The sequence below is a fragment of the Hipposideros armiger genome, unplaced genomic scaffold, assembly GCF_001890085.2.
Source record: "Hipposideros armiger isolate ML-2016 unplaced genomic scaffold, ASM189008v1 scaffold_559, whole genome shotgun sequence".
NCBI classification, from domain to species: Eukaryota; Metazoa; Chordata; class Mammalia; order Chiroptera; family Hipposideridae; genus Hipposideros; species Hipposideros armiger.
Window position 1 is genome coordinate 348,876 of NW_017731909.1, and position 25,050 is coordinate 373,925.

Below are 25,050 nucleotides of genomic sequence, written 5' to 3' on the forward strand. Positions count from 1 at the left end.
GTTAATTAACATATCCATCAACTCACATTATATGTGAGAATGCTTAAGATATACTCCAATTCTTAGCACATTTTGATCATGAAATGCAGTATTATCAACTATAGTTACCAGGTTATACATTAGATCCTCAGAACTCTTGCAGGAGACACCTTATGTGCTAGATGTAGAACTATATATTACTGTGATGCAAAGAAGTGAGTTTTTTCTTTATTTTTAAATTTAAATTTGATTTAGCTTTAGATTAATTAATGCATTAAGATGGTTCAACATTCAAAAGAAAGGGTATTATAGTAAAAATCTCCCTTCCATTCTTGTTACCCTGCCAACAAATTCCCTTTTCTAGAATTAACTAATATAAAACATTTTTGTGTGTATTCTCACAGAGGTATATTATACATATACAAGTAAATGCATATCTATCTACTATTTATCTATCTATGTATCTATCTATCTATTATCATCTCACCTCTTTTATATATACATTTTCTTTGTGTTGCCCTTTCATTTATTATAATATCTTGGAGCTCATTACATATTACCACATAATGAGTTTATTCTTCTTCTTCTTTTTTTTTTAATTGGGGAACAGTGTGTTTTCCCAGGATCCATCAGCTCCAAGTCACGTAGTTGTTTCAATCTAGTTGTGGAGGGCGCATCTCAGTGGCCCATGTGGGGATCGAACTGGCAACCTTGGTGTTATGAGCACTGAACTCTAACCAACTGAACTAACTGGCCACCCCAAGTTTCTTCATTTTTTAAAGTAACTGTCCAGAACTCTATTTTCTGGGTGAGCATGATTTATTTCACCCTACTCTATGATGAGATAATTAGATTGTTCTCAAACTTTTGCTATTACTACAAATCATGTAATAACTTTTCACAAAATCATTTACAGAGTGTATGGATAAAACATGAATGGATAAATTCCAAGATACATTCAATACCCATGCAAAGAGATCACAGACATACCCACTAGCACTATAGAGTATAGACATAATACAGGCTTTATTGGGGATAACTGAAAAACAGGGAAGTATTACAGTACATGTAATCCCCTGATGTCTTCATATTTCACAGTGTGGGCTGAGTGTAGATGTTTGACTGAACACTGGCCAGCTTCAGTAGACAGGGACCTACCTGGGCAGTGGACTGGGTGCACGACTATACTCCAGGGAGAGAAAGCCCTGCGCCTGTGCTCTGAAGGCGTCCCCAGTGTGATGCCGAAAGTAAGCGATGACAGTGAGTATCCTTTTCTTGTTTCCAGTTTTAGAGAGGAAATGTTTATCTCATGGTTAGGTGTCAACATTTTTTATAACTTGGGGGATTTTTTGTTTGTTTGAAGATGCCTTTCAATAGACTGAGAAAAATTCTCTCTGTAGTTTGCTGGGAGTTTTTAAAAAGCATTAATGGATATTGAATTTTGTCAAATACTTTTTTTGCAACTGTTGACATGATCATATGATTTTTCTTCTTTAATTTGTGAATATGTTAATTGATTTTGAATATCAAACCAATTTTGCATTACAAGAATAAACACCAGTTAGTCACAATGTATTGTCCTTTTTATAAATTAATAAATTTTATTTAGAAATATATTTTAAAGCCTATGTTTATGAGTAACATTGGTCTCTAAATTCCTTTTTAGTGAGTAGGGGGCAGATAATGTCCTCATATAGTTTTAATAGTAGGGTAATGCTTTATGTGCCATAATATGAATTGGAAAGTTTTTCCTTTATTTTGTTAGACTTTGTGTAAACTTGGTATTATTTCTCCCTAAATGTTTGACATAATTCATTGATGAAGTCATCTGGGCTTGGGGTTTTCTTTGCGGGGAGGCTTATAATTATAAATTTATTTCTTTAAAAGAAACAATGTCTTTCAAAAAATTTGTTCATTTAACCTAATTTATAAAATTTATTACTGGGTCTTTGGAAAAGTCATGACGTATTTTGTCTATGTTTTTCAAAGGTCATTTATTTATATAAAGAACAAAGATTAATCAATGATATATCGCCAGTTTTGTTCGATAACCTTTTGCCATCTTTCAGTGAGCTTCATAATTTCTCGTTCATAGAAGGACCTGTCTTTATTTGCGAAAAACTGAACAAGGTGCTGATTTACAGCCTCATCTGAATTGAACGTTATACCATGCAAGGAGTTTTGAAGAGAGCAAGACAAGTGGAAGTCTGATGGTCCAACGTCAGGCAAATATGGTGGGTGTGGCAACACATCCATCCAAACTCCAATAATTTTTGACAGGTGATCAAACTTGTGTGTGGTCTTGTGTTGTTGTGATGGAACACAACTCCTTTACAGTTAACAAGCTCTGGATGTTTTTGGATATTGGATTTGTTCAAACTGTTCAATTGCCAACAGTACATATTCAGATTGATTGTTTGGTTCCTTGGTAGGAGCTTGAAAAACGCAACACCTTTAAAATCCCATCACACTGGGAATGGAGTCAATGGAATTGTAATAGATAAGTATGATAACGGGGATGGGAAGGCAGTAGATGGGGGAGAGGGGTTGTTTCTGTGCAAAGGGTGAAAAGGATAACTATTGCATTGTTCTGTACACCTGAAACTAACAATTAAATAAAAAAATTAAATTTAATTTAATTTAAAAAGTAACAATAAAAATAAAATAAAATACAATCCCACCACACTGAGAGCATAACCTTCCTCTGATGAATGTCTGCTTTCAATGTCGTTTGAGGTGAATCATCACATCAGGACCAAGACCGTTTGCGTACCACATTGTTGTAAACAATCCACTTCTCATCACCAGTTATCAGTCGCTTCAAAAAGGATCGTTTTCATCACGTTTAATGAGCATATTGCAGATGTTTATACGCGCCGTCAAATGAACTTCTTTGAGTTCATGCGAAACCCAAATATTGAGCTTGCTTACATATCCCAGCTTCTTCAGTGATCATGAACACTTGAATGATGGATGTTCAATGTTTCTGCAAGCTCTTGTGTCGTGTAACATGGATTTGACTCAATCAATGCCTTTATTTTGTCGTCATCAACCTCTGTGGGCCTCCCTGACCGAGGAGTTTCATTGAGATAAAAATCGCCAGCACGGAATTTCGTGAACCATCGTTGGCATTGATGTTCTAGAGCATTGTTACCGTAAACTTTATGCAACTTTTCACAAGCTTGATGCGTGTTCTTCCCTTTATGGAAGTAAAACAGTAAAATATGGCAAAAATGCAGTTTGGTCTTCCATCTTCAACTTGTTGTAAAATCTCCAAAACTCAACCAAATTGCTCAATTTTTTTTTAGAATGAAGCAAGAACTGTCAGCTGTCAAATGACATAGCAATAACATAGATGCGAATGACTCTAGTACTTCCAAAAATGAACTAATGCCATCTGTCGCAAACATGCGTCTTGACTTTTCCAAAGACCCAATAGCATAGAAATATTTGTTTTATCTCACTTAATTTTTACAAAATTTCTGTAGGATTTGAGGCAAAGCCCCCTTTTCCTTCCTGATATTGTTAATTTGTTCTCATTCTTTCTCCCTCCCCCTCCCTCCTTCTCTCTCTCCCTATCTCCCCCTCTCCCTCTTTCTCTTCTCCATCCTCTTCTTCTCTCTTTATTCAATTTGACCAGAGTTTTATCAATTATATTGGTGTTTTCAAAAAACCAGCTTTTGGTTTCATTGGTTTTCTGTTTTCTTGTTTTCTATTTCATAGATTTCTATTCCTATCTTTACTAATTACTTACTTATGTTTACTTTGGATTTAATTATTTTCTTTCCCTATATTCATTAGGTGGAAGTTCATATAATTGAGTATGACTATTATATTACTAATATAAGCACTGGATGCATACTTTTTTTTCTGTAAGCACTTAAAAAACATGTATGAGTTCTGATGATTAAGTTCGTGAACTTGTTGCAACAATGTTGCTAACCTTTTTTATATCAGAGGGATTATTCGTTATGAATTTGTAATACCTGGACAAACAGTTAACCAAGCTCACTATTTGGAAGTGCTGAAAAGGCTGCGTGAAAAAGTTAGACGACCCAAACTTTTCACCAACAATTCATGGCTCTTGCATCACGACAATGCACCAGCTCACATGGCACTGTCTGTGAGGGAGATTTTAGCCAATTAACAAATAACTGTATCAGAACACCCTCCCTACTCACCTGATCTGGCCCCCAATCACTTCTTTCTTTACCCAAAGATAAAGAAAATATTGAAAGAAAGACATTTTGATGACATTCAGGACATCAAGGGTAATACGAGGACAGCTCTGATGGCCATTCCAGAAAAAGAGTTTCAAAATTGCTTTGAAGGGTGGACTAGGCGCTGGCATTGGTGCATAGCTTCCCAAGGGGAATACTTCAAAGGTGACCATGGTGATATTCAACAATGAGGTATGTGGCATTCTTTTCTAGGATGTGTTTGCAAACTAAATTGTCAGAACTTCATATATTCTAATTTTGGCTATAGTTTTCTATAAATACCAATTAGGTCAAGGTGGTTGACAGTGTTCTTCAAATTTTCTATATCAATATTGATTTATTTGTCACTATGTCAATTAGTGAGAGAGGTGGGTTGAAGTTTCTAACTGTAATAATGGATTTGTTTATTTTTCATATTTAAAGTTTATTTCTTATAAATATTACATAGTTTGGTCTTGATTTTTTTAATCAATCTGACAATCTGTATATGTTAATGGAGTTTTATTTTATTTATATTTAATATAATTATTACTATATTTGGGCTTGTCTGCTATTTGTTTTATATTTGTCTCATCTCTTTATTTATTCCTCATTCCTCTTCTTGATTTGAATTATTAAGTATTTATTTTTAGTAGTCTATTATTATCTGCTCTGTTGGCATTTTAGCTAACTTAAAAAAAAAACAATGGTTTTACTAGGGATTATAATGGACAACTGTAACTTATTGTTCCCCGTGAATTAATATTGTATCACTTCATTTATAATATAAAATTCTCCCCACAGTGTGTTCCCATTCACTCCCTCCTTCCTATTGTTATTAGGCATCTTATTTTTGAATGTCTGAAAACCTTAACATATGGAGGCATTATTCTTGCTCTAAACAGTCAGTTGTCTTTTTTAAAAAAAATCAAAAAGTGAGCAAAGGTCTGTTATAGTTACCTGTATATTTTCCATTACCTGTGCCCATCATTTCTTCATTTAGATCCATGTTTCCATCTGGTATTATGTTCCTTTAGCCTAAAGCGCTTCATTTAACATTTCTTGCAATGTTGGTCTATTAGTGGTAATTTCTCTCAGCTTTTATTTATCTGTACATATGTTCATTTTGCCTCCATTTTTGAAAGATGCTTTTTTCGACTATACCTTCTTTTTTCTCTCAGAACACTTTAAAGATGTGATTTCCTTATCTTCTAGGCTGCATTATTTCTAATGAGAAGTCTGTGATTATTCTTATTGTCTCACAAATGTAGTATATTATTTTCTCTGTTCTTAAGATTTTCTGTTTACCTGTGGGGCTCAGTGATGTGACTGTGACATGCCTAGGTGTGGTAATCTTGGCTTGGGGACTTACAATCTTTTGGATTCCTGGTTGCCGTTTTAAAAATTGATGATTTTGGAAAAGTATTTGCCTCGATTTATTTAAACATTTTTTCTTCTGTATTCTATCCTTTCTTCCTCAGACATGTATTTGATGTTAGACTGCTTTATATTTTCTTTGAGGTCATTTAGGCTCTGTTTATATTTTTAGTCTCCTCTTTTCCTCTGTGTTTAAATATAGTTGCTCTAGACTTGATTTTATGCATAAGCTCATAAAACTTTATATGTAAAATACACATGGTTTATATTGACTCGATACTTCCAATAAAATTCAAGACTAGAGACTTTTTTACTTGACTTTCATGATTTTATATATGTATCTTCTTTCTGTCTTGGTGAAAAGCCCTCTTAATTATTTATGTTGTCCCACAGTACACATCCTCATCTCAAATGCTACCATGCTGATAGGATGTTCCTTAAACAAAGTGTAATATTCCTTTGCAAACCATTTTTATTCTTACAGTACATACCACTAGAAATGCACAGTTAAATTACTGTGTTTTAAAGTCACTTGGTGTGCTGATGCCACTAACAGTTTCCGTTTCACTTGTTTCACTTTGCTTTAAATATTTAGGGATTAAAAAATGTTTGTTTATAACTAATTACTTGCTTATATTTACTTTAGGTTTAATTACTTATAACTAAATAAAATATTTACATGGTTTCACAATCAAATCTACAAAATATTGTATATGATAAGAAAAGTAAAGTAGTGTCTATCCCTATCTCTTCCGCCCTATTTTTTTTACTTCCTTATGGATAATTTTATACAGACACACACACACCAGGGTGCCAGAAAATATAAATACACATTTTAAGAAAGGAAAAAACTGTATTAAAGTTATGCTGATGGTAACCACTTTGAGCACCTCTTGTAATTGCAAAAGTCAAACAAACATGACTTGAATTCATCTTTTGTTATTGGTATATATTGAGCATTACAATTTTAATACAGTTTTTTCCTTTCTTAAAATGTGCATACATTTTTGTGAGGGGGAGAGAGAGAGAGCGAGAGAGAAAGGAAGAGAGAGAGAGAGATTATCTTTCCATTATAAGAAAATGTAGAAATATTCTCATATCCTACTTTTAAGCTAAATTGTATTATATTATACATCCTTTTCTCTTATTTTACTATTTTAATTCAATATATCCTAGAGATAACTCTGTACTATATGGAAAATACTATTTTTTACTTATTATTTTTACAGATACACTGCACATATAATTGTGTCGCTGCACCATAGTTTATTCAATCAATCCTGTAATCAGATATTTGGGTTATTTCCATTCTTTAACTATTATAGTAAAATGAGAATAAATTATTTATACATATGTATTTTCATGTTTTGCCAGTGTCTTTGGAGTAGTTTTCTGCAAGTGGAATTGTTGGGTTAAAAGATAAATGCATATGTACTTTTCAATAAATTTCCCTCCATGTTTCACATGGTTGTGACATTTTGCAGTTCCACTAAGCTCTAAATTAGGGGGAGTATTTCTCAATAGCTTCACCAATGGACTAGGTTTTCTTTCTTTCTTTTTTTCTTTCTTTCTTTCTTTCTTTCTTTCTTTCTTTCTTTCTTTCTTTCTTTCTTTCTTTCTTTCTTTCTTTTTTCTGCTTTTTAAAAATTAAATGAATTGGGGTGACACTGATTAATAAAATTATATAGATCTCATGTACAATTTTATAACACATCATCTGTATACTACATTGCACATTCACCACCCTGATAAGGAGTTAGTATCCCAAATATGTGAAGAACTCATACAACTCAACAGCAACAACCAAAAAACAATGTAGTGAAAGAAAATGGGCAGAGGACCTGAACAGACACTTCTCCCAAGAAGACATACAAATAGCCAACAGAATGGGTTCTGACCTTTGAATTTTTGCCCTCTTCATGGGTGAGAAGGCCTATCTTAGCGTAGTTTTAATTTGCATTGTTATTAAATAATACATTTTTATGTTTAAAAATTACCACTTTCTCAAGGGTCAATTTTCTTTCAAAGTTTTATAAAATGTGGACATTTCTACTTGGAAAATCTGTTTCTCATGTATACAAGAAGATGATTTAAAAAGAAAAAGAAAAGGTTTCTTCTCCTGCCAATATCTTGGGGTTTTTATCCTCACTGCAAAGAACAAATTGTAAACCACTTTCGTAGTGTCCCAGCACCAAAATGAGGGTTTGATTTACCATGTAATTTATTTCTGGTTCATATTTCTGTTCTGAACAAGCTTTTGGGTTTGAGGTTATAAACAAAATAATTTGACTGTTTACTTGTGGTTAAACAGATGGCACAAATATATATGTTAGGAAAAATCCTTTTTTGAGGGATAAAAACTTGGACGATAGTGTCCAACATTATCGACATGTATTTATCAGACAAACATTTGATTCAGTAATATTAGAAACTCTTGGCTCCTGTCACAATAAAAGGTTTTTTGTTTTGTTTTTTCCTAGTCAAAGGACGTTGGCATCTGATAAGACAGCCAAACAAGTCTGATAGGTGTTTCTTTCTATGGCCAACCCCCTGAGTTTGACTTGGCATGGATAATCAAACCTTGCTTCCTGTTGCTTTGTATTTTGTTCTTCCTTCATTTGTCTATCATTTCATTCCCAGTTTCCCTTAAACTTCTTAATCAAAGAATTTTATATATTTTCCCCTACCTTTTTTTAACCTACTGCTTTTTACTCTTTCCTGCTCTCATGCCTTCCTTCTAGCTGGCCCTAATGAACTCTCTGCATCTATTCCTTTATATGTTTTTAATAAACACTTAATGGTGCCAATCCCTGAACTTGCAGCAAGGTTGCGTGTACAAGGAAGTCAGGACTCTTGATCTGAAATGCTCACACCCTGGTGTTGATTGATTTCAGCCACAGCCTGTGACTATAAAGGGCTCATGAACGTCTCTGCCAGTGACCGCCCCCGTTTCCCACATCGGAGCCTTATTCCTACTGACCTTGTCACCTTAACAGCTGCGTTTTCCAGAACCCCTTTCTGACTCCGCCTTTCTCCATTCCCAAAGCTGTTTGGTGCCCCTCCGGGAGGCTCCCAAATCACATTGAACTTGCTCCATTTTATTACACGTCACCACACTGTCTTGTAATTCTGTCTCCTACACTAGGAGACCCCACGAGGGCAGACACAGGACCTCTATCCTTAGCGCTAAGTCTCCGGCACCCAACGTAGTGTCAGCAGCATAGGAGATACTAAACAGTATATTTTCTGAATGAATGGCTCTTTGTACACATATGGTTATATATTACGTATATGTAAATAAAAGAGGTAAATAGAGGAATTATAATAGAAAGAAGCAAACTACACTTGCTCCAATGATTATTTTGCAGACATTCTGCCAGTTCTAACCTCAAGGACCTTTGAAGGATGTTTTAAAACAACTGCCACTAAAATTTGTTTAACTTCTTTTAATGGGATTAATTATACCCATGAAATACTGAAGAATAACTCTTTCTGACATTTCCAGACAAGCACAATGGTTAGATAAGTCTCATAAGTGTTAGTTCTTTCCATTACCTCAATCACAGATGTACCTCACCAATAACTTGAAAGCCAAAGCGAATTGCTAATCTGCCTGTCAAGATACAGTCACAACTACAATAATTAAAGCCTGAGGCAGAGGAGGGGAATTATCGTCTTGTAACACATTCCACATTCCAATTTTTAGGTGTACAAACATCACAGAAAACAGGTTTTTATTTCAGAATGTGTTTATTGATTCCCAGCCCACCCCTGGCTATACTTGTTGTATTAGTTTTATTTAATTGTTTTTGGTTTGTTTGTTCATTTTTCAATATTGACAAGACATTGGGAGCAACAGAGACAATTTAATGGCTAAAGATTTTTCTAGTGATTATACCAAGGAAGAACAAACTTTAGTTCTCATTTATGATACTTTTGGAAAATATCTTGGTTTAAGAACTACATGTTGATATTTCTAATTTATTATTCTTTTTGTCATCTTCTTTTCCTTTTCTTTATTTTTTTATTAAATGTATTGGGGTGACATTGGTTAATAAAATTATATAGGTTTCAAGTGTATAGTATAATACATCATGTGTATGTTGCATTGTGTGTTTACCACCCAGAGTCAATTCTCCTTCCATCATCACGTGAAATCCCCTTTAACCTCTTCCACCTTTCCCTTCCCTCTTTACCATCTAGTAACCAACTCACGTCACTGCTTCATGCAATGTCTTAGACTAAAAAAAAGTATAATTTGATGATTTCTGGTTATTTAGGCTGAAAAGTCGTGTTCAGTGTGACCATCAGCTTGTTTATCTGATTTTAGATAAGGCACTGTACCTTCCATCAGCCATTATTTCTAATTTTCTTGTAGACATTTATACATTCTGAAAAAATAAGCTTTTAAGGCACTACTAATGCAGCCTCTGTAGATTGGCAAAATGCTACTAAGTAGAGTGATCATCATAAATGGTTCATAAACAAAGCAGGAAAACCAGTTTCTAAAGAAATGGCAATGCTTAAATGGGCAGAAATGTAGGGTTTCCAATGGAATTCTGTGCTATTTTTTAACATTGAAAGAAAAACATTTGTTTAGGTGGAGCTAGGTATAGAAGATGTGTAAAAGTAATTTTTAAAAATGGCTTTTCTTTCATAAATGCAATATTCTGTAATTTAAGGACACGCTGAAGTAAAGGAATAATATTTCAGGGCGCTAGTGTATGGTGCTGAGCTATTCTAGATGCTCCTGGTGCCATCTAGTGGTGTATAGAAGCAATAACAATATCTGACCCATACGCTTTGTACGTTCAGAACTCACTGGGCAGAAAAGGAAACTAGTGGAACCTCTGCTTACACTATTAAGTATCTGAAACACTAAGAAAAATAATTGTATGACCTTGATATCATTTGAATAGTGACAATATAGATCTCACCGAACATTTCAATTGTACCTTTATCTCTGAAATGTTTATCAACCTCTGGTACAATATTCTCTTCAAATACATTTTGCATACATTTCCCACTGAAGTCAGTGGAAGGCCAGAATAAATTATGGAGAATAAAAATTAAACTGAAATACATGTTGCAACATGGAAAATAGGAAGCAATTATTTAACTCTTTAGGACTAACAGGTTGCAATACTTGTTTATGGGGGAAGAAAAGATAGGATGTTTCCTTTTAGAAAACAGACCCTTTATATAAACAAATGATATTTCTAATGAGCACAGGCCCATTAATAAGGAAGATGAAGTTGTTTTTGAAAAGGCTGAAAAATATGAGCGTTAGAGAAGAGGTGCTAGATGTAAAAACATTTAGTGTTTTGATTTCTAATATTACAAACGTATTTTCTCAAAGAGCTATTTAAATACAACATATGCATTGACCTAAGACAAAAATATATATGTATGTATAAAATGCCTTCAGTGCCTTCTTAGACAGACTCTGTCATGAACCAGGGTGACCCTGAGCTGTTGGAACAGTGGATGAGCGGTGCCTGGGCATCAGAGATCTTCTATATGTTCCACCTCCCAGAATAGGTTACTGAGCTAAGTGGTATCTCATGTATTTATTGGTGGCTTGCTATTTTAGCACAAATATAGCATTTTTTTTTCTGGTCAAAATTTGATCAGATAAGGGCATTATGCCAACAGCTATATTGTAAATTTAGACATTTCCCCCTTGATTTAGAGGTACCTGTGAGTGGAGTACAGTAAATCTTCGTGAATTGGGTAAAGTGATCCATTAGAGACAGAGATTTATAATCCAATTATTTATCTCAGTCTAAACCCTTGCAATACTCATGGTTTATAAAGACAAACAAAATAAACAAAACTTCCAAAGAAAAAACAAAAATAAAATCTATAAGTTTGGAAATCAGAAAATAAATTTTTCTATTAAGTCAAACTATCTTAGTAACATATGAATTCAGCTTTCTTTCCTAGCTTATAAAAATTTTAATTTAAAGTAACCAGGGCAAATATCCCTTTGAAAAAGTTCTACCATTTTACACATATATCAGTTCATGGCAGGCTTAGACCTTACCTATTAGCAAAACTTCAGAGACCTCGGGAAAGTCTCTGTCATTTTCAAATCTGATGTTTATCATTTCTTTACTGGGGAGGATGTGGCATTCCAAAATTAGAAGTGACTTCACAACATAAAAGTATTCCAGAGTGAGCTACTGATTGGTGAACATTTCTTGTACGATGGAAATGACATATAAGACTTTAACAGGAGAACAGATTTGAAATGGGAGAGACTGAGTCCATGATGGAAAATCAAGAGAATAAGGTGAACAGGAAAGGAATGTGGAGGATGCGAGCATAAACTTGACCTGAGTGGCTATCTTCTCCATGAGCAGCACTGTTGTTCACATTGCTGAGTATAGTGAGTGAATGAGGCTTGTGCCCTTTGATTGGGACATTTGCACGTTTCACTAGAGTCATAGTCACATTTACATTCATAACACTATAGCAATGACAATATAAATACAATTTGCATTGCAGGCTTAAAAACTTGTTCAAGAAATAGGACTAGACTTACTCTCACTTTTATGACAGTAATGTTGATCAACACAATAAGTTCTGACCGCAAATATCACTCGCTGTAGTATTCATAATCAGGACCAGCTACAGAATTTGTGATGCTCAGTGCAAAATGAAAATGCAGGCCCCTTTGCTCAAAAATTATTAAGAATTTCAAGATGGCAGTAGTTGAGCATTAAGCCAGTTGGGGCACCATATCACACACACAGACAGAAACTTGCCCCAGGAGAACGGCCCATGCATACTCGGCAGTGGTGGTGAGTACTTCAAGGTGATATCCCATCATCAGCCTTTACTCCTGAGTGCTTCCTCAGATCCTGGGGAAAGGCCAGCAGCAAGGGAACCTAAAGTCTCCAGAGGAATCCATGCAGTCAGGTTTTTGCTCTCAGTGATGCCACGTCAAGAGGAAGGGAGAAAGGTTAGAAACATCAGTTGGAGGGCTGTATAGCCAGATAGCGAAGGAAGCTGGAAGCATTGGAAATTTGGTAAGGGTTGACAGTTCATGCAAAGTAGCAGGATACAGTCCAATTTACGAATAGGTAATAAAACTATTTTTTTCCACAGTGGAGAAGAAAGTCAATTAAATCTTAACCAAACAAGAAAGAATTTGCATATCCATCAATTACCTGCTATTTATAAAGAGGTGCAAACCAGTTCAAAGGCAATGAGCAGCGCCAGAATCTAATATGCCAGAAAGGTGTGCACAGTTTTCCACTGAAATAAAATTCCTCTCTGCGGTCAGCTTAACTTTTGATTGAAGATACTCTCAAAAATAAAAAAATAAAATAAAAGATTATTCTTGCTCAAAAAAATGGTGATCTCAATCTTCTTATATTTGGCCATATTATTTGCATAGGTACAAGAAGATGGTAATCTGCCTTTAGACCGTCTTAAGTTTGTTTTGCTAGAAGTTATCATTAAGCACTCTAGAGTTGACTTTTGATTAGATTTTAATTAGCAACATCAACTCTCTTCTTACTTTTTAAAAATAGACTTATTTTAACAGAATGTTTTAGATGTGAGAAGGTGGTACAGGGAGTGAACAGCCACCGTGTACCCAATTTCCTCATTATTAACATTTTTAGGTTAGTATGGTATTTAATAAAACTAATGATTTCAAGTCCATACTTTATTCAGAATTCCTTAGTTTTTACCCAGTATCCTTTTTGCTCCCAGGATCCCATTCAGGGCACCATATTCCACTATGGCATCCTTTCTCATTAGGCTCCTCTTGGGTACAAGTTTCTCAGGCTTTCCCTCTTTGGATGACTTTGATTTTCCTGAGACGTAGTGGTCAACGTATTTCTGTAGAATATGACTCTATTGGAATGTGTCTGATGTTTTCCTCATGATTAGACTGGGATTCGGGGTTTGGGGAGGAAAACCACAGAGGTAAAGCGCCACTTCACTACATCATATCAAGGGCGCAACATGATTTGTTCCTGTCGCTGTTGACCTTGATCCCTTATCTGAGATAGTGTTTGCGAGGTTTCCGTACAGTTAATTCTTTCCCCTTTCCATGCCGTACTCTTTGAAAGGAAGTATTATGTGCAGCCCACTGTTAAGGAGTGGGGAATGTGCTGCTTCCGTGATGGGGAAGAATCTACATAAATTCTTTTGTAGATAGTTTTTCATGGGAGTTTTGCCTCTCCTCCCCCAACTATTAATTTATTCAATCATGTGCTTTTATCAGTATAGACTCACAGATATTTATTTTATACTTCAGGTCACAACTCAATGCTTTTGTAAAAATTTATTTTGTTCCTCAAATCTTTCCAGCTTTGATCCCTGGGAGCTCTTTCAGTTGGCTCCTTTTTCCCTTTGACAAACCTCTCTCAGTTTTGTTTTTTGTTTTCTTTTTGTTGTTGTTTGTTTTCTTACTTTCTGGTACTGCGGATTCTCCGCTGATACCTCCCTGGAGGGGCGGGGTAGGAGCACCTCCCTCCTGCTCCCTGATTGGCCTCCACAGACTCCTGGAGGAGGGGCGTGGCCTCTGTACCTCAGAGGAGTGGGGCAAGTCATGGCTCTCCCTTCCTCTGAGTGAGCCAGACCAGCAGGGAGACGGCAGTGCCTCCCCAGTGCTGGGCAGGGTGCAAATCTAGGCTCCCTTCTTGGTCTTTGCCAGCGTGGGTGGTGGGGGAGCCAAAGTCTTTAATATCATGTTTGCCTGAAGTAAAGTGGTTATTATCTAACCATTTTCTGTCTTTCTAGAATGCCCCTTACTTGGTCTTTTACCTGAGAGAACAGTCTGTTATTGGGGCACTTTTTTTCTTTTTTGTTTTTTTGGTTTTACTCACTGACATTTCCAGGCAACTAGCTTCATCCGTTTCAAGCCTGGAGACATAAGATGGGGGGGGGCGGGGATCACAAAAATGATCTCATGGAACTCATCAGCATACGGTTCCTTGGGTCCTGAGGTCTCTATCTTGTCTGCCTTCTGCTCTCAAGCTTTCAGTTTTCTTGATTGTTTTCTGTATAACGTCCAGGGCTTTGGTTGTATTTAGCAGGAGGATAGGGAAGAGTATGTACCTCATCTTCCCAGAAGTGAATGCCCCTTACTGCTTCTTAAAAGCCCTTTTTGGATGCACTAATTAAATTCAATACCATATCAGGAAGGTACTTTGTTGCAAGTGGGACTGCCTGCTTTTTCCATGAAAGAGTTACTAAACATGTCTCATTTTCCTTTATAAAACATAGGAGGGCCCGTATGTTATAGTTCATGTGTAAACTTTAAAGATGGAAAATAGGAAATTAGTTTGCTATAGGAGGAGGTGGGTTTTCACTTACATCTACTTAAATTATACTTTGGGGTTTAAATCAATGACATGCACGTACCAATGAATTGGTTTCTGCCCCCATCAGAGAGTAGGCAAAGCACTATGTAAGAGAGGGATGCCCGAGGAATCACATTTTCATGACATGAAACATGAAACTTTTGTTTCCCTGCAGCTATGGAGTGACACACAACTCCTGAGAAGCTGTCCACAAGCCCTCCAATAGCCGTGCCCAACATGTGGTAGAACTCAGACATTTGCCAGGGACGGTTTCAGGGGCCAAATAATCTAGAATCAATTATCACCTTGTCAACGAAGTACAAATGACTCGAATGCCCTAAATTCACTCACTCCTGTGGGTTCTCTGGAACAGTTAACCAAACCTCAATTTCATAAACTATAACTACCCCCTCAGTTAACATAATAGTCACACTAGATCATATGATCGTTTGACCATATTAAAATCACAAGCTTTTTCATTATGCAATGACTTTCAGGTTTTATCATTTGAACTAAGGAAAAAAATTTAAACGGTTTTGCACAAACTCTTGAAATTGTTGAACATGGGAGTAATTTTCCATCTGAATTCTTCAGAGTTCAAATATACACCGCTAAGTTCAGATATTTATTGACTTATGACAATATGTGGTGGTAATCATATTCTAAAGACAAGGATTCCAATACAAAAAAAAGCAAAGAATAGATAAACAGAAACAATTAGAATATTGTCACTATTAGTGTAAGACAATATTTATAGGTAGACAATTGTTTATAAGTATGGAACGGGCTGCTAAGTTTACTATACAGTAAAGGCAAAAGTAAGAAAGGAAGGAGAGCTATAAGATCACCTTAAAAAGTGTGGCCCCTGAATCAGCAGTATCAACATCACCCAGGAACTAATAAGAAATGCAAATTGTCTCCTCCTCACCTCCCATCACCCTCCAACTCCCACCTGCCCAGAAACTCGGGGACTGGAACTAAGTAATCTGTTTTAAGAAGCCCTCCAGGTGATCTCACACATATGTACATTCATTGATATCAATATTTTATGTCAAGTGAGAAAGCATTTTAAATATTTTTCCAATATGTTCATAAAATTTGCCCCTCTTCATTATTTGGATTATCAAATAGTCTAAGAGTCTATTCATTATTTTTTTTTGTAAATGTATCTCTTTTTCTTAATGAATTATTGCTTTTGGTATAACCTGATATTTTTGGTTACAATTCATTTTTCAATAACAGATTAATTTCCCTTGATTTCATTACTCATCTTCATGTCCTTTGTTTTATGTTTTATTAATTCATTTTTTTCTCATTTATTTAATGAATCTATTTAAAGAGGTGAAGAAAGTTGCCCTTTCTATGAGAAAATGGGGACTCTGTCATTTCTAACTTGTTTTATTGAAACATTCCAAAATGTATTTTTAAATTGCAGTTAAAACATCATATTCCCAACTCAACCTCTGCTTAGTTAGACCTAAAAAAATAGTGCCACAGCCGCTCCAACATCTTCAGCAGGATGGGAACATGGTGGAGAGGAGATCAGAGTAAAAAGAGATGGCTCTATTGCGCTTACATTGCAGGTAAAGGAAAGAAGAAAGGAGATGTCAATACCTAATACCTCCTTTTGGATGCCTGTACCTAGCTTACCACAGGGTTTCCACCATCAGAAAAGAAGTAGCTGACAGCAAGGTATACTACTTGATCATGTGGTCTTCACTAAGAGAGGTTTTATGGCATCCTCTTGGAATGAAGGAAGGATGGAGACAATTGCGGCTAATCTATAGCATCCCTGGGAAACACAGGAAATTACACATTAGTTGTACATGAAGTGTTTGGGAGAAAGAGTCTTAGCACTCATTCCACGGGGTGTACAAATGATCTGAATGGCCTTGCTACAGTGGTTTAGTCATTTATTGTATAAAGTGTTATATAACAGTATTTAAAATACTGTAATATATAATATATGATAAAAATAATACTGTAATTTGCATTGGTATCTTTTATTTTGCAATAAACTCTTTTGATAGCAATGAGCTCCAAGAAAGAAAAAAGCATTTGAAGATGTTTATCATCCAACCATGGAATCTATAGTGATATCACTGAGAAGTAATAATATGCTTAAAAGGCATAAGCATCTATTTCAGAAGTAAGTAGTGAGTAGGTAGTGAGTCTTTTGAAAGACTCTGCTAACTTTTCATTGAAATCAAATGAATCTTGGAATTAATTTCACTCATTTCTGATCTCCATTTTTTTAAAATATGTATAAAATAATGAAACAATATCAATGAATGTGTTGGCCCCATCAGAACTTTACAAATTCTTAAATAAAGCCTGTTTTATTTAAGTGACATCAGATGCTCCAAATAGAAAGTCAGGTAAAATAATTCCAATGGTTCAATTTTTTTATTCAACTCATGGAAACAATGAAATGGTTTTGGAATTCCATTTAGTTGAAAGTGAAATATCTTCCACTATCATGACTGGTACTATAAATTAACTACAGTGTTCAGCATTGAAGAACAAATTACATGTTTAAACATGGTAATATGAATAGAATATTTGTGGAGGACAGAGTAAAAGCAATGCTATCATTAAATTAAGAAATATATGGAGCAGAAATACTTGGAATTAATTGCCATCCACACTCAACTCATAGGTGCATCTAAATAACCATCTATATTATATTAATGAAAACCTATGGTTGTTGAAATTTACTCATATATATATATATATATATATATATATATATATATACCGTTGAGTAACTGAAGTATAAACTTTTTGTGACAAGATTAACCTTAAGTAAAAAAATGTATTATTGTAATGGTACATGCTTACTTATTTGTTACTTATCATTAACTAGATATTTGAAATGTTGACCTTTGATGATTGACCTTATAAATCTCCTTTACTATTTTTACAATAATATTGAAATAAAAAAATGAGTCCTATAATTTTTTTTGTTTGCATTTTGTTCCAAATCAATTGGAAATGTTTAATAAAATTATTTAATGAATGGAGTCCTGCAAATTCCATTCCCCAAATTCTCAGCTCTGTCTTTTCAAGTAAGCAAGTCTGCCATCTCCTGGTTTGGGCTCCCCTTCCCTGGAAACTCTTTGTCGGTAGTAACCAAGGACAATCGTAGTCTGAGCATGAGATCTCCCTATTCACATGGTGTCTGGTAGAGGACGTACCTTAGCAGAGCGAGCAACATGAAAATATCTGGAATCATAGAGGGAATTCCAGGAACTCCAGGTATTTTTTCATGGCTGGAGATTAGGACGTGTGTGGAAGCATCAGATGGGGGACTTGAAAGAAAGAGTTAGAAGGGAAAGGTTGACACCAAGGGCCTCATAAGTAATTCTTTAGGCAAAGGGCAGTCAGTGATAGTCTTCAGAAATAAGGAATATACTCCAATTGGAGTTTTCTGAAAAATTTTCTCCATAAACTCTGTAGTAGTGCTATGGTGGGGGTTGGGTGAGAAAAAGGGAGAAATCAAGGATGTCTCCAAGAAATCAGGATGTTTCCTGCTTGAAGCTTGGGGTTCAGTAGCTGGGTGCTGTGATAGAGATTTTTATATTGGGATTATAGACAAGGGACCAGTTTGGGGGGCAGGAGGCATGAGTTTGAAATGTCTTGTATGTGTGTAGGTGTCTGTGGGAGGGAAGGTGAAAATGTCCAGGAAGCATTTAGATATATGGCTTTGAATCTCAGTAAGGTCTATCGGGAGATATAGATGCGGGCCTGAACTCTACCCTAAACCACCCAAATCAGTTTCTGGGGATGGGCTCAAATGCTTCCCATTGAATCAGTCTTATGTTGATTGACTTGAGAGAGAGACAGTAACAAATATACAACTAAGGGAGAAGAGAGGTCATATACAGCAAAATTTTTTTTACAACAGGGAGGGGAAGACTAATGATTCAAGAGGCTGTACAAGTACTAATGAAATAGTAACATGTTTGAGGTTAAAAATATTCTACCATAATTTAGTATTTAATGTTGTGCACGTTTATTTCCTTTTAGATCTGCTAGAGAGGCATGGTCAAATGATGAATACATTTTTGGGGGAAATATTTTGTTAAAGACAATGTGAAAAACAACTTCTTTAATTCTACAGAAAGTATTCAAATCTCCAAAACAAGCAGTCTACAGAGTTGAAAAAAATATGTGCTTGGTGTTAAGAGATTTGGCTCTACTCCTTCTGGTTTTGGTCCAACTACTTAACTCCTTTGGCATTCGATTTGATAAATTCATTGAGCAGCTACTATGTACACGGCACCCGGCCAGCAGTGTAGGGGATCCTGAGATATACGCAACGCTGCTGCTTCTCTTAAGGGGTTTATGCTCTTGAGATGTAAATAACTTGAGAACAATCATATAATAAAGCAGAATAGGATAAGTGAAAAAAAAAAGGAGGTCGAGCAAGGGAGATATGGAATGTTATATAATTTCAGGGAAGAGAAAAATACTATTCCACAGGGAGGTCAGGAGGAGTAGGTGGCAAGCCCAAGGAAAGGGGACATTTATTGAGTACATACCACGTGCTCTATATTTCCAAATAATGTACTAGAATTTTGGAACAGTCCATCTAAAAACAGCACTGTCTGATATACACTTAATTTTAATTAATTATTACAATTGTATTTAGTTAAATAGGGCCATGTGGCGCGAGATCTAAGATTAAGACCCAATATTATGTGTTGCCATAACATCTGGTGGGATGCGGAGGACTGTGGCACCTTCCCCTCTCCTGGTGGTGAGGCCCCATAATCAAACAACCCTCCTATCTAGAGGATCAGGTGCCCTTCCTGCTTCTCTTTGAGGAGGGATTTCAGTTTCCTGCCAGCCCGTGGAAATATTCAGACAAGCCAAACACATCCTCTCACTGGAACCAGAGGGCACCCCATTGTCATAATACTACAAAGCCTGCCTCCCACAGCCCCTGCGTGTTCCCTGTCTACCAGAATGCAGCCCTGGCCCTGTGTGGTGTGTGACAGTCTGCTCCCCCAGGCTATGAGGATACTGGCTAAACTGCTGTTGGTCGCATCTGTCCTGTGCTAGGTGTCAAGTACTTGACCAGCCAATAACCCTAGGGTGGGAGTCCCTTCCTCACCAACACAGTAATTAGGAGGTGATTACAACAGGTCATGAGTAATGAAAAATAATAGATAATACAACATAAGCTTAATAATTTAGCAATTGCTTAAAAATTCTTTAGTATTTACTTAATGAAAAAACAAAATAAACACAAACCAAAACCAAAGGATAAACTCCTTAGACATGTAAGAATTCCATAATTTTAGTCTGCACCCACCTCTCCAATATTTTTTCCCAAAATTGGAGTCTACTCCCCATCCAGTCTAAACAATTTACATTGCCTTTTCACCCTCTATGTTGTGATAAATGTGCATGCTTTTACTCTTTGTTGTTCCCTTCATCTGGTAAAATGTTTCATCTCTTGTGCAACTCCTAAAAACACAAAACAAAACAAAACAAAACAAAAAAACATACAACACTGAGAAGTTGATGCCTTCTGTTACATTCTCACTGTACTGTTTGCACACCATTAAAGCCCATATTACTCTATAATAAAATTATTTGTTCATGTACTTTTCTATTCTGTTAGTCTGTAGCCAGCTTGGGGACAGGGTTGGTCATTTTCTTATTAATTCATATGCTTCCTAGAACTCACCATAGTTTGCTATCATCAGACAGATAACATCAGTGTTTCCAAATTCTAGTTCAATAAATGCTGTTGAATGAATGAAAGGGTCATTGTGCAATTATATCTAACCAGAGATAGATTTTATAGCCACAAAATTCACTGTGCAAATAAATAACTTGATTACGGCTTCTCTGTCTCCCCTTAACCCTTCTGGGTAATGGGATGCTTAAGTGTCCTCCAGTGAGAAAACCTCAGCGCTTCAGCCACAGCATGGCATCTGTAGGCCACCACTGAGTTGTAAATGCCCCTGTGACCTTTGGGCATTGACCTTTAACCCTGGTCTGCTGAGAGGAGTGCAGTCCCAGTGTAGCCTCACTCCTAAGCCTGTGTAAATTATTGCACGTTCTCCATACCCCTAAGGAGAGACCTGTGAGTCTGTGATAGGCTTTCTGCATCTTTTGTGCCTTTTGAGGAGCCAAGAAATCTTTCACTGTCTTCTTTCCCTGCTCAACTCTAGGTTATGCAAACTCTGTGATCCTTTCCTTAGACACCACACCCGTCATCCCTGGAGACTGCAATTCTGACACCAGGCTTTCGTGCACCCTGGGTTATAACAAAACATTTTCTCTCGGCCTAAATTATCTGGAGTTAAATTGCCTAAATGAATCTGGAGTCTGATTCTCTCTACCATTCTGGTCGTTCATTTTAACGTTCCAGTCAATTCCATCTCTTGGGGTAAGCATTTCCTAGAGGGAAGAGTCTGTTGTTCGTACCTGGTGTGAGGGGATCACTTCTTCTGAACTTCTATTTTCTGGCCATCTAGTTGATGTTTATCACAAACAGCTATGAAATATTGCCACATATATGTTTTCAACAACATCGTATATTATATATTTGTTTTAGCTTTTCAACTGAAATCTAAGCTTCCCTCCCACATTTTGGAGTTTTTTCAATAAATGAAAATCGTCCAACAAACGCTATTATTCCTTAAAAAATTACACATACTTTAATTATGGTGTTTTTGTGTGTCCCTTCATTAACTTGCCATTGTAAATTCAATATAGTAGCTGTTTAGTGAATGGTCTTTTGGCTAATGAACCACAGCAAACTTTACAATAAATCATATTCTTATTGTAAATCAAATTCCACTAGAGAAAGAAAAGTTTCCAAATACCAAAAAAAAAAAATAGTTCTTCAGCCCTAGCTATGGCCTACTTATTTCAAACAATACTTAATATAATAGCATTCTAGTGTGACAATAGAATTGAAACCATTCCTTAGAGTTCATGCTAATTAGGTTTTCAGATGGCTTTAATTCTTTTCAGTTTTTTTTTGTTTTTAAATTCAAGCACAATGGGGAAATGGATTAGATACTACCTGCCAGTTAGCTGAGCCACATTGTAAAACAAGTATAATATCAAATTATACATGCCCTCCATCCATGGGCTTATTTAACTGTGGGAAAATGGCCTCATGCTTTGTAAAACAAGCTCAAACTAAAAGATTCAGTCTAATCAATTCAGTATTTGATGGTCAATAAAAAGTGGCATGTGTTTGTCTAAAGTAAGACCTAAGGGCCTGGACAAATAGAAACGCTTCCAGAAATATGAAGTTTTCTTTCCTATTGTTCAGATTGTACCATGTAGGACTATTGTCTCCAGGACTGTGAACATTTTATATTATGTCTCCCCAGGAGTGCTCTGGTTGAGAAAGCACTTTGATTGTAAGTCTCTTGTTCCCACAGGCCCTAAGGTTTTTTTCTAACTTTCAATCCACAACTGATTTGTTCCTTTCTTTGAACTATTTGATAAAATTTCAGTGTGGCCAATTTTGAGTTATTGGAGCATAAAAATATATATTTTTTTGTCAGATATGAAATTTTTTTTAGGTGCTCTGGTGATAGTTAATGTAAGAATTGATTTTGAAAAATCAAATATTCTTCAGAATGTAATTATTCATGAGAAACTGGTTAGAAGACCAGTGAGATAAATGAGCAGTAGATTGAGAGTCGGAAGGTGTATAGAATCTGGAGCCTGAAAAATGAGCTTTGTTATAAATAGTCTTAATCAATCAGTCCTCTTCTTTTGTGTGTAAGAAAAGATTAGCAATAGGTGGGTCTGTGGCCATACAATTATCCAACTTCTAATTAGTGTTTTTCTAAATTTTCAATATCTTGGACACTTGGGCTCAATTCCTTTGTGCAAATTCTTGTGTCAGAAAGGACAGTGAAATAGAGTAGAGAGAAGGTAAGGATGTTCCTTAAGGCTCAGTAATCCCTTCTCTACTCCCCTTCTGTATGTCTCATATGGCCAAGTTCATGGCAGTGTCTACAGAGGAGATTTGCCACTGCCCCATGTCACAGCTTTATCTCAGTTAGTTGCCTTTCCTTTCCTTCACTAGTTCTTTTCTTACCTGAGATTCCAGCTGCGATTACCCAAAGGAATAACATGTCTTAAACCACTTTATTCAGGTATGATTGACATGATGTACATATATAATGTATACAACTTGATGAGTTTGAAGATAAGTAGTCAATACAATCTACGCCATAAACATATCCATTGCCTCCAAATAATTCCTCCCACAGGAAGGAACTTTTTTCAGATTCCTTTCTAAGTTCTTTTTCTTGTGAAGTGTACAGCCCAGAATGATATATTAAATAGGTGCATTTCATACATTAAGTAAGTGATCAGAGTCTGTGAGTATCTGGTTGCCCTGTTGAATCCCTGCTAAGTGTACTTTAAGCTTCTTTTTGGACTGTTGCATTAATGCCTATGCTTCCAATGGTAACCTACTGAAGGAATGAATGAATGCATGCATGAAAGCAAGAGCTTGTTTTATTACAAACCCTAAATATCTGTTCTGCCTTTTAGAAAACAGCATAGATAGATCCCTTTTTACCTGGAGTTAAGACCTGATATCATGGAAGGAGAAGCAACCTAGCATGTTGCAAAAAGCATTTAAGACTTAAGACTTGGGTTTCAATCCTGCCTCTTCTATTTTCGGCTATAGGAACTGAGGCAAATTGCTTAAGTTTCTCAATAATTCATTCTTGTCATCAGCAAAATGGGCATTTTGACAGCTACTTTGAAGGCTGTTTGGCAGGGTGGAGATGTGTATGTAATAACTTGGCAGTCAGTAGCCCTTGAACAAATGGCTGCTATTAAATATGTCATAGAGACTTTGAGTTTTAAGGGGAACTGTGGAGTCTTGGTAAAAGGGGTTTGGCTTTCTTGAAAGGAAAGTTTGCTCTGATGCCGCCACATTGTTTGAAAAGTTTTGCCTTACAAATAATTTACTGATTTATTTGCCTCCATGTGGTATAATGAAAGGAGTGCCCAATTTGGAATCAGGAACCCTGAGACTCCACCGTCCTCTGCTAATCATCTCTGTAACCATGAGCCGATCACTTAACTTCTGTGGGCTATCGTCTCCTCATCTATAATAAAATAAGGCAGCTGGAACAGAGCATCCTAAGGTCTCTTCCAAAATTTTGTGATTCTGAGATTTGTTTTTGAAGAGCTCCTGGGAGACTAGGGGAGGGTAGCGAAAGCAGCTGAGATTGTGACATGTAGGAAACAGCTCCCTGAGGTATAGGTCTAGGATAATCTTCAAGAGAGAGAGAAAAATAAATCTTATAATTAAAACCAAATTTTTAAAAAAAAGCAAAAATATGACCCTATTAATTTAGTATGGAAATTCGGGTCTTCACAGGATGTTTTTATAGAGCTCATTGGCATTAAAAAATCCTTGATGCATGTAAATTACATGTTCCTAAGATTACTTCGAATGGTGCTAATAGACGAAAATCTTTGAACCAGATAGCATTCGGTTGAAAGAAGGAAGAAAAGATGTTATGAGAGTAAAAGGGATTCAATTGGTTGGGGTCAAGATGGTTAATGACACCATTTTTTCCCCGTTTTGTACTTATGACCTCTCCATTAGATGCTTTTTATTTTCCAGGAGAGAGATTATTTTATTATAGTTCCGAGATATGTGCAAAGAGCTACTTCCAGCTGAGACACTTAGCAGAGCCCCCGTGGAGAGACAAAGCATTAAGATACATACTATGCTTTTACCCCAGGAGAATTTAGAAAGTGGAGAGGGTTGACCTATTTCCTCTCAGTCCACAACTATGTATGTTGCCTCCCAGGAAGGTGCTGCTACCTAAATGAAATGATCCAGCTTTTATTTTCCATCTTAAATAGTAATATACATAATACATGTAATGCATCCAACCTCAGCAATGCAACTATGAATTCAACTACCTCCTGTATGTTTTTTATTTTATAGCAAATTGAAGAAAATGGTATAACGATGCTATGAAAAAAGGTACATTGGTAAAACAGCTATTGTAAACATTTTGCTCAATTTTTATTGTTAAAAACATTTTTTTATGACAATGGGGGAAACAGAAAGCATGGACAAAAAATAAAAACCCTCTGTAATAAAACCTCTCTGAAATAGCTATTGATAACATTTTATGTACATATCCTTTCAG